This window comes from Formica exsecta, unplaced genomic scaffold (genome assembly GCF_003651465.1).
Source record: "Formica exsecta isolate Colony F162 unplaced genomic scaffold, ASM365146v1 scaffold556, whole genome shotgun sequence".
Taxonomy (NCBI): domain Eukaryota; kingdom Metazoa; phylum Arthropoda; class Insecta; order Hymenoptera; family Formicidae; genus Formica; species Formica exsecta.
The window spans coordinates 489,262-498,020 of NW_021852808.1; the positions used below are offsets into that span (position 1 = coordinate 489,262).

An 8,759-nucleotide genomic window follows, 5' to 3' on the forward strand; every position below is an offset into this window, starting at 1 on the left:
ATTCTTTTCCCAGTAGATGCATTAAAAGAATTCATCGAGCTAGTCAATTTTCATTTATATTATGTGCATCGAAAAATATAAAAATATATATGTATAATCTGTGTACATTTATAAATTATAAAATCTCATAACTTATTCAATAATTTTCGATAAATGTATGTGTAAAATGGAGATAAAAAGAATTTGTAAATCCGTCTCTGCGAGTCTGACGTCGTTACGGCCAACGCTAAAAGCCAATAAGACTGTCAGGCGTTTCTGTCGCGCAATAAGCGGCTTCCAACAAACGCTAATAAAACAGTTATGCAGAATCTGAAGGCGAGCTTCTGCGAGCGGTATTAAAAACGATTATAAAAGTCACCGGGCGTCGCTTTCCCGCGTCTAATTTAAGGGAGCAGGCGGGATTCTCGAAAGCCGTAGGACGGCTCCGACGATAGACTCGGGTTGAGCAGTATCCGGTGATACCCACTTTATCCCGGGGAAACGATGGTAAGCCACCCGCACAATGGCAGCCGCGGAGCCGTCCGCCGATTTCAAAGAGTTTGGATTTCGCTTGGCCTTTCTCCTCCACGCCACGAGAGAAATCCTGTATCGTTGAAATCGCGAATTTAAAATGTGTTCCCCGGTGGTCTCTCGTTCTGGCGAGATAGCGGAATATTCCTGAACCGAAATGATCATCAGTTCTCGAAAGCATCGCGCTTCGAAGATCTCTTTATCGCTATCTTACACACGTATCTAAAGACTGTTTCGTAATCGTTTCCGATTACGCTGCATCAATTCAATATTCAAATTCCAAAATATGTTAAAAACGCAATAGTAAATTTACGTAAAGAAGATGATTCTTTTAAAAATGTCTAAAAGTGATTTTTTTGCTACTTGATTAAATGCGTTGAAAAATCTATAGATGACGGTTAATAAAACAATCCTCGCGGTTTACTAAGAAGATGAGTTATCAAGAATAAGAGAGAAGCACTTTCCGAGGTTCCATTTCATGTGAAATTCAGCGGACGAAGATGGTTGAGAGGCAGCAAGAAACGTGACACGCTCGAATGCGTATGCTAATAGGCAGACGTGCCTCGGGGCAAAAGCGACTATTAGTGTGAGTTGCGACAATGAGCCAATGTCATCAAGGTAACATTTGCGCTTGCGATAGGAAAATTATTATGATACGCAACTCGCGCGCAAACGGAAATGAATCGAGAACATTGAAAGTCCGAGATTGACGAAGAACCGTCATTCGAATCGCGAAATCATCTCTCAATTGCGATCGTTAAATTTTTGTTTCGGATTTTTTATGTTTAACTAAAAATTTTTCGAAATAATTCAATTTTCAACATACGACATCGTTGCTCTCTCACAAAATTAAGTCCATTTGGGACTAATTAAAGAATAAAATATTTTACTATGTACAAACTCGAATAATATCGATACTTCGATTAAAAAATTCTCGTTCTTCTTAATTCAGCTTTCTCGAGTATGAATAAAGAGTGATTTATGAAACTACGATGCCTCGTGTATAATGTAATCAAACAAAAGTTCTGTTTTAATTTAAAAAATAAGGAGTCGGATCGAAAGAACAATCGAGAACAGCCAGAGAGAGCGACTGTTCGAGGCGAGAGAAGAAGACAGCGGAATTACTCCGTATTTCCGCGAGGATTAAACGTCCAACTTTTTTGTTTTTGCCAAAGTGTTCCGGATTTTCAGATCGCGACAGCCCAGCGAGCTAACTCGAAAAATTCCACGGATTCTTGCACGGCAGGAAGCGCGCTCGTCCGTGCACGCGTGTTTCACCGCCGGAAATTGCATAAGACGGAGCACGCGGGGGACGGAAGTTACATCACGTGTCACGCGCCGACGACGGAATCTTTTCGGCAAACACAGAACGCCGAAGGGATTACAGTTTCGTTAAAAAGTTCCGGTAACGAAGGATTTACGGCCGTACGAGAAAGAGGTGGCGTAAAAACGCCAGCGGGATGCTTGTAGGAGAGGAGGAAGGAATTAAACAAAACACAGCAAAGCCCGTGTTTAAATGGAACGGGATGGCACGTGACCGTGTGTAAACTTGGGAACGCTGTGTCGCAGTGCGAAGTAATTTAAACTATGCTGTAAACTACTCTTTTGTGTACCTATACATATTTTGATATATATTTCACATTATATTTTATATTCGGACCGGCGCTGTATTTTTTCTCAAATCAGAAATTTAAAAAAAGTGAGACAAAAAATTAATATTTACTCATCTATCAGAATTAGTTTGAAATGCGAAACTCAAATAATAAAAATCAATTTTGCATTAGTTGAACGAATCAAGTTTGTATACGAGAAACGAGGATAATTTGATATATATTTTATATATACACACACGAGTATATATACACACTCAGACAGCACAAGGATGTCCTTAGGATGTCCAAAGGGCATCCAGGACATACATGTAGACCATATATACGCAAGTATATTTAAATACGCGACGCAAATGAGAGTGTGCGAGGCAAGAGGATTCTTCGAATTAGAAAGAGAGATATATAGAACCCTCTCTCTCTCTCTCTCTCTCTCTCTCTCTCTCCCTTCCTCTCTTAGAGATACTTATCAGATCGGAGCACGCGCCTATTGATTTTGGCTTAAACGGAGAATTCGCCGGTAGATAGAAGTTGGAGACGCAAACTGCTCCCGGTAATGTCGCGAATTTCCCTCGTGCCGCGCGTCACTATAGATATACGTCGTCATGTCGCAAAAAAGGGAGCGTGCATAATTGCGCAATTAAGGACAGCCACACGATTATCGAACTCTCGACGAAAATACCCCGCAGATTGATATGGAGGAAAACGATAAAGCTGCTCCCTCCTCAAAAAGATCGAATATTCAATAGGAGTTTGAAGCACGTCGCAAATGTCGCTGTGTAAAAGAAAAAGAGAAGAATAAAAGATTGGGAGGGTGCATAGTGGTACAAATAATCTTCGTGACTGAAAGATGTCGGAGGATGGAGGGGGGGGGAGAGGAGGGAATCGGCTTCAATGCCTATCTCATCTCGTTACCATTTTGAATAGATCGTTTATCTATTTCGTCCTAATCGCTCGTTATCGGGTCTTTGGTCGGAAAGTCGCCTTTTCTTTGAAATTATCCTGCGATGTTTCCATTTTTCCACTTTTTCACGCGCGTGATAGGTTTCGTTTCTGCCAATCCCTTTTTCCCTCGCGCTACACGGCAATTCTGTTTGTCAGGATACGCCTGTTGTTCCCATCTCTTCTATTCTGAGAGAGAAGGCGCGGAATCTTTTGCCGAACGGGAAAAATAGAGGAAACTGTCAGTGGGCCGTGCGATCCTCTGGTATACCATAGGGATTGTCTCGTTAGCATACTCTGTCGGAAGCGCGGCTGCGACTCTCCAATGGCTCTTCTTTTGTCTCTACAATCCACCTTTGTACTTTTGTCTTTCTTCTCCGTTTACGTCTACCTCTTTTCGTGGATTCGTCGTTATTTTTCCAATATACATTTCCCGGGAAAATGCTCGCGACACCGGCGTATTGTATTTAAAGATACTAAACAGGGCAACCATATTTAAACCCTCTTAATTCGGTACTGTCTGTATTAATTGAATTACGTTTATATATCTCCAGTTGTACGAGGATTCTTAGAATCTCCGAAGTTTAAATTACAGATTTTTCCTTCGCAAAAATTTTAATAGAAAAAAGTCATTAATCACTACAGTATTTTAATTATCAATAATTACTTCTTTCAATCTTTTGTTAAATTATAAATACATTTTTAATTCTTTTATAAAAATGCGTACTTTTAATTCTTTTATAAAAATTCATCAGTTTCAGTTTCATATAATATATTCATTTCATTCATATAATCGCGTCTATTGAACCAGTCAACGATTGCCGAATTTTTTTACCGGCTTCAATCAATTCTATTTTACTCTACGCTCTTGTCCATTAAAGATATCCATTGGTTTCTTTATATTCTTCCATCGTAAATTTCACATTTTCCATTTCGTATCTTTTATATATATAGGATATGCATTATTATTTCCTCGTAATCTGTTATGCGGAATTATGGGCAATCTTAAACACGCAGTTTCACAATCTCGGGAAAAAGTTCCCGAAGTAGAAACGGTTGGTTAACTTCATCATTCTCTTTGCGAAAGAAACTTAGCGAAACGATTTGCAACGCCGTCGAAGCAACGAAAGGAATCAACTTCTCACGTTACGGTAAGAAAACGCATTTGCTTAAATGTGTTCGGACAGTCGTTTATTCCACCACGCATCCGCAGCTTTCAACGGCTATCTCCGATGTTCCTTGTCCTGAATGCCAAATGAATTCCTCGTGTACCGCCTTCGGGCGTCGCGAAGATGCAAGTTTCGTCTTCGCTTCGCGTCGCCAACAGTAGAAGGAAGAAAACTTTTCCACTGCCTATCGCCGTCCGTGCGACATACTGTTCCACGCTGCGCTTCGTTTAAAGTCGTAAAAGCAGCATAAAGCCTTCAATTCGATTGACTAACTTCCTCATTTCGCTTTTTATACCGTGAAGCGCGCGTCGCGACTATCGAGCAAACTCTTGAAAAACGTATGACATGTGTGTTTTATTCAGAATCAATCTAATCCTCAGATATAAACGGGTCACCTATTACTCACTTTTTCTTCTAATATCATTATTCTTCGAATAAAAAAAAAACCAAAAAAAGAACGAAGTACATATATTCATGAAAAATAAATTGCCGCGCGCAGGTTTCATCTCGCGTTGATTCTGTTTTTTTTTTTTTTTTTTTTTTTTTTTTTTTTTTTTTTTTTTTTTTCGCGAAATCGCATCAACGCTTTTCGCGCTGGCGCGACGTTCATGTCCGTTTAATTTAATTATTGCATATCGCTCCCGGATACACGAATAATTACGAGGAAAAATATACGCGCGAAATTCGGGAGAGAGCGAAATATCTGTAACATACTCGGCGCGTTTCGAACAGTTTCACCCATTAAAATCTTCCGACAAGTGTGTGAACGTGAATAATGCAACTCTGTGACGTGAGCCGATACATTCTCTACGAGGAAGCATTCGAGCTTCGCGTACACAGAGTTCGACGATGCATTCCAGAATCTTCAAGTTTCATTTTAATAATAAATCCTTTGATTAAAATGGATTTCTTTGCAAAGAAAAAGACGTTGAAAGAGATAATCGTCGAACTTTGTGTAAGAAATCAAAAATAAGGAATTTTCAGTAGATTAAACTTCTTCGATTAAATAACAAGAAGGTTTATCGCCTTTTAAATTCAAGTAAAATTCACTTTTTCACGAGATTCTTTTCAAGTTATTTAATATTAAATATCAAATAACTGGACTTAAAGGATGAAAGTAAAGCATAAGATAGTGAACTGAACAAGACTGATCGGGAATCGAATCGAAAATGTTTTCCAAGTTTGATGATGGCATTAATAACCTGAACAATATAATATCGCCGTTGTTAAGTTTGACAAGATGATATGTTGGTATTGCTCGTTGCCGCTGGTCGATACGGGCGAATTATTAATTCTCTGATAGAATTTGAATATACCCATTTGCATTAGTCAACGGAGTTACAGCGGCATTCAGTGCAATTGTCATGACATTTTCAATTATTCCGCTGCCGGCCGGTGTCGGACGGTCCGCGACAAACTTTGCCCATATCGTACGGCGCCAGTTACGTCCACCTGCTTGACGGATTACACGGATTACATGCGTCCCCTGCGAACTTCGACGATGGCATTCTACGTCGTCGCGACGAGACGTAATGTAGAGAATACATTTTGTATCTTGGCGTGTTTGTCGCGAATATTAGAAAATCAGATGTTGATACTGCATACTCTATTCCGCATTTTTAATAGCATAATAAAAAATATGTTATCGCGCGTTGAAAAGATAAATATTTGATATAAAAATTAAATCGCGTTTAACAATAAATATGGCGTATTGTGTGTTGTAGCGAAAATATTTATCTTTATTTCTCATAAGTTACGCTTCTTTGAATGCTCGGTAATCGCAAACTTGATAACGGGTAAAGCTTCCGTAATGAAAACGCCCGATGTTTATGTGCGTAACTTATCGCGCTGCTGTTTTATGAGAGTTACGTGTCTCGCAAAATTCAATTACAGACAACATATTGAACTCCAATATGTGCGGATGCATCAACAAATTAAAAAAAAAAAAAAAAAAAATTTATGTAAACAAAATTTATCCAATCCCATATCGAATTTTTAATAAAAATCAGCTGCATATCTCTATTAAAGAAACAGTCATTGAAATATTCTTTGAGAGAATTAGTGTCTGGAGATAATCTATTAATTCTTGTATGTTTATGACTTTTATAAACATTTTTATAATTTTTTGTATTAATATGATAAACAATTTTTTTATGAATATAGAAATAATCTTAAACGTACATTAAATTAAAAATATATTCTTCATGATGGAAAATAATGATTGTATAGAATAATAAGATTGATTCTAGCTATACAAGAGAGTGAATTGAATGACGAGACAATGTATCTTTTCTAGAGACGCGACGGTTCAGATATTTGACTTCGATCCAGCTTATTGCATTTCAATAGGTATATCCGCATAGAAATCGATGCGGCAACCGGCGAATCGTTGATAACGTCGTGAACAGTGACATACACTCGAGACTCGCGGGATCCGCGCCATGAAGACGAGGATCGTGAAGGTGGGCTGTCGACGGGATATTGAAAATGGAAGCTGGCACTCTCTCCCGCGTGTCATCAGCGTCATCGACCGCCGATGAAGATGGAGCGGATTGAAGCGGTGCCCCTTTTCATGCGACCTGAGAAGAACCTTACCGAAGCCGAAAACCGATATAAAAGATTTTTGCAAACTCAAGGAGCTCGTAAATCTTGCCGGGAAACGCGCGACGAAAGTCGATCATTGACAAGGATACGAACGGTTGCGATTTTGTGATTGAGAAGTTTCGAAAGATATTTAAGAACAGGTTTGATTTATTTAGAAGACCACGTTATTTAGAAGAATGAACTTGTTATAAATATGGATACTCGTCTTTATATTTGTAAGTAAAAAAAATGTAATATATTTTTATATATATTACCGTAAGAGCTGAAATTATACCAACTAAATGGCAAAATATTGGTAATATTTTTTATTCATCAAATGATGGACGCACGAGAAGAAATCAAATTAATCAAATTTCTTTTTCAATGAATTTATGACAAAATAAACTGAAGATTCTCTCTCAGTTAAAATGTAGATATCATGCATTCTGACATATATTGAAAACCTATGAAAAATTCCATAGAATAATGTGTGTTTATACATTGGAATAAGAATAATCGATGTCACTGTGTGATTTAAAAACGGAAGAAAGTATTGACGAATATATGCAACTTTTTATCTCAGGCATAAAATAATATTACTGAATTGTAAAATAATATTAAGCTATTTTGTTTCGACTCGAATTCTAATAAATATAATCTAACAATTTTAGTGCTTTATTTTTAAAGATAGATTGAATAAATCAAGAGCATTCTGAGATTAAGGAAGAAGCGTATCAGGACTGTAAGATAATGTCTTTAGATATGCATATGAAAAAAACGAAAAAAAATGTCATCATTATACAAATCGTGCTATTAAACGAGTGCATTAATCCTCGCATTTTTTAATTATTATGTTAACGCATAATCGAGTTTACTAACGTGCAATGCCGTCGCATCTGCCACATTTTTGTGGCATGTATTCGCATTTTCAGTACGATGTGTCGTTAATTAGCGTTTCTACAAGCAAAAATGTATGTAATAAAGTAAATCGGAAAAAACTGCAAAACGTAACGACATCGCGTCCAACTCCCCGTCGAGATACGCATAGAAAAATGTTGGTTGCGTTATTTTTCCATATTGTGTGTTAAAGAAAAAAAAAATTTATATATATAATATATAATATATATAAACACACACACACATATATCGCTGTGCGTTGCAAAGCTTACAGACAGAACCAAAATACAGTCCGCAGAAAAATCCCGTAAATTCCCTCGATTCAAAGAAATACCATAATACCATTTCGTACGATTTTGCCCTCGGAGGACGGAACAAAGTATCGGAAGTGAAATAAAGAAAACGGCGGAGCAATAATAAGACCGCCGCTTAAAAATAAGAAGAACCGAAGCGCCGAAATTAATTACTGCCTCGTCTAATCCCTTCAAGCGACTCCTCCTTTTTAATTCCCGACGAACAAAAGAGTCGGCGCTATAATACTCACGGATTTTTTGCCCGTATATACACTATTATATAATCAACTTAAAAAAGCTCAGTCGAAAAAATGTTGCAATTTCTATCTGCAATTCTTTCTCTTTACAAACTTGCAGCAATGTTTTGCAGAACAACGGGTTATCGGAGGAAGAGGCGCGCGTAGAAAAGAATAATGTTTGAATAATTAAAAAAAATAAATAAAAGGGCACATAAGAGCAATAAGGAGATGAATCTTTCGATATATACAGGGTGCGGCATTTATAGTGACGCGGGCATATTTTTCGGAAACGAAGTGAGATATCAAAAAATGTTTCAAACAAAAGTTGCATGGTTTCGAGGGAGCCACATGATAAAAATATGGATTTGACCATAGTTCACGTAAACATTCTACAGAATATCACATATGATATTCTTTCTTTCTCTCCCTGTTATATCGAACCACAACTATCTTCATATTTACATCGTATTCCGCGACAAAAATTCGAGCATTATTTCCGCTTCAATGTAACATGCGGTT

At 37.6% G+C, this 8,759-nt stretch overlaps 1 protein-coding gene across 1 annotated transcript in view; it reads right to left on the reverse strand.

The window, feature by feature from the left end:
• The window catches only part of LOC115242019 (lachesin-like), a 201,096-nt gene that overhangs the window by 17,763 nt on the left and 174,574 nt on the right, over positions 1-8,759 (reverse strand). The window lies entirely within an intron of this gene.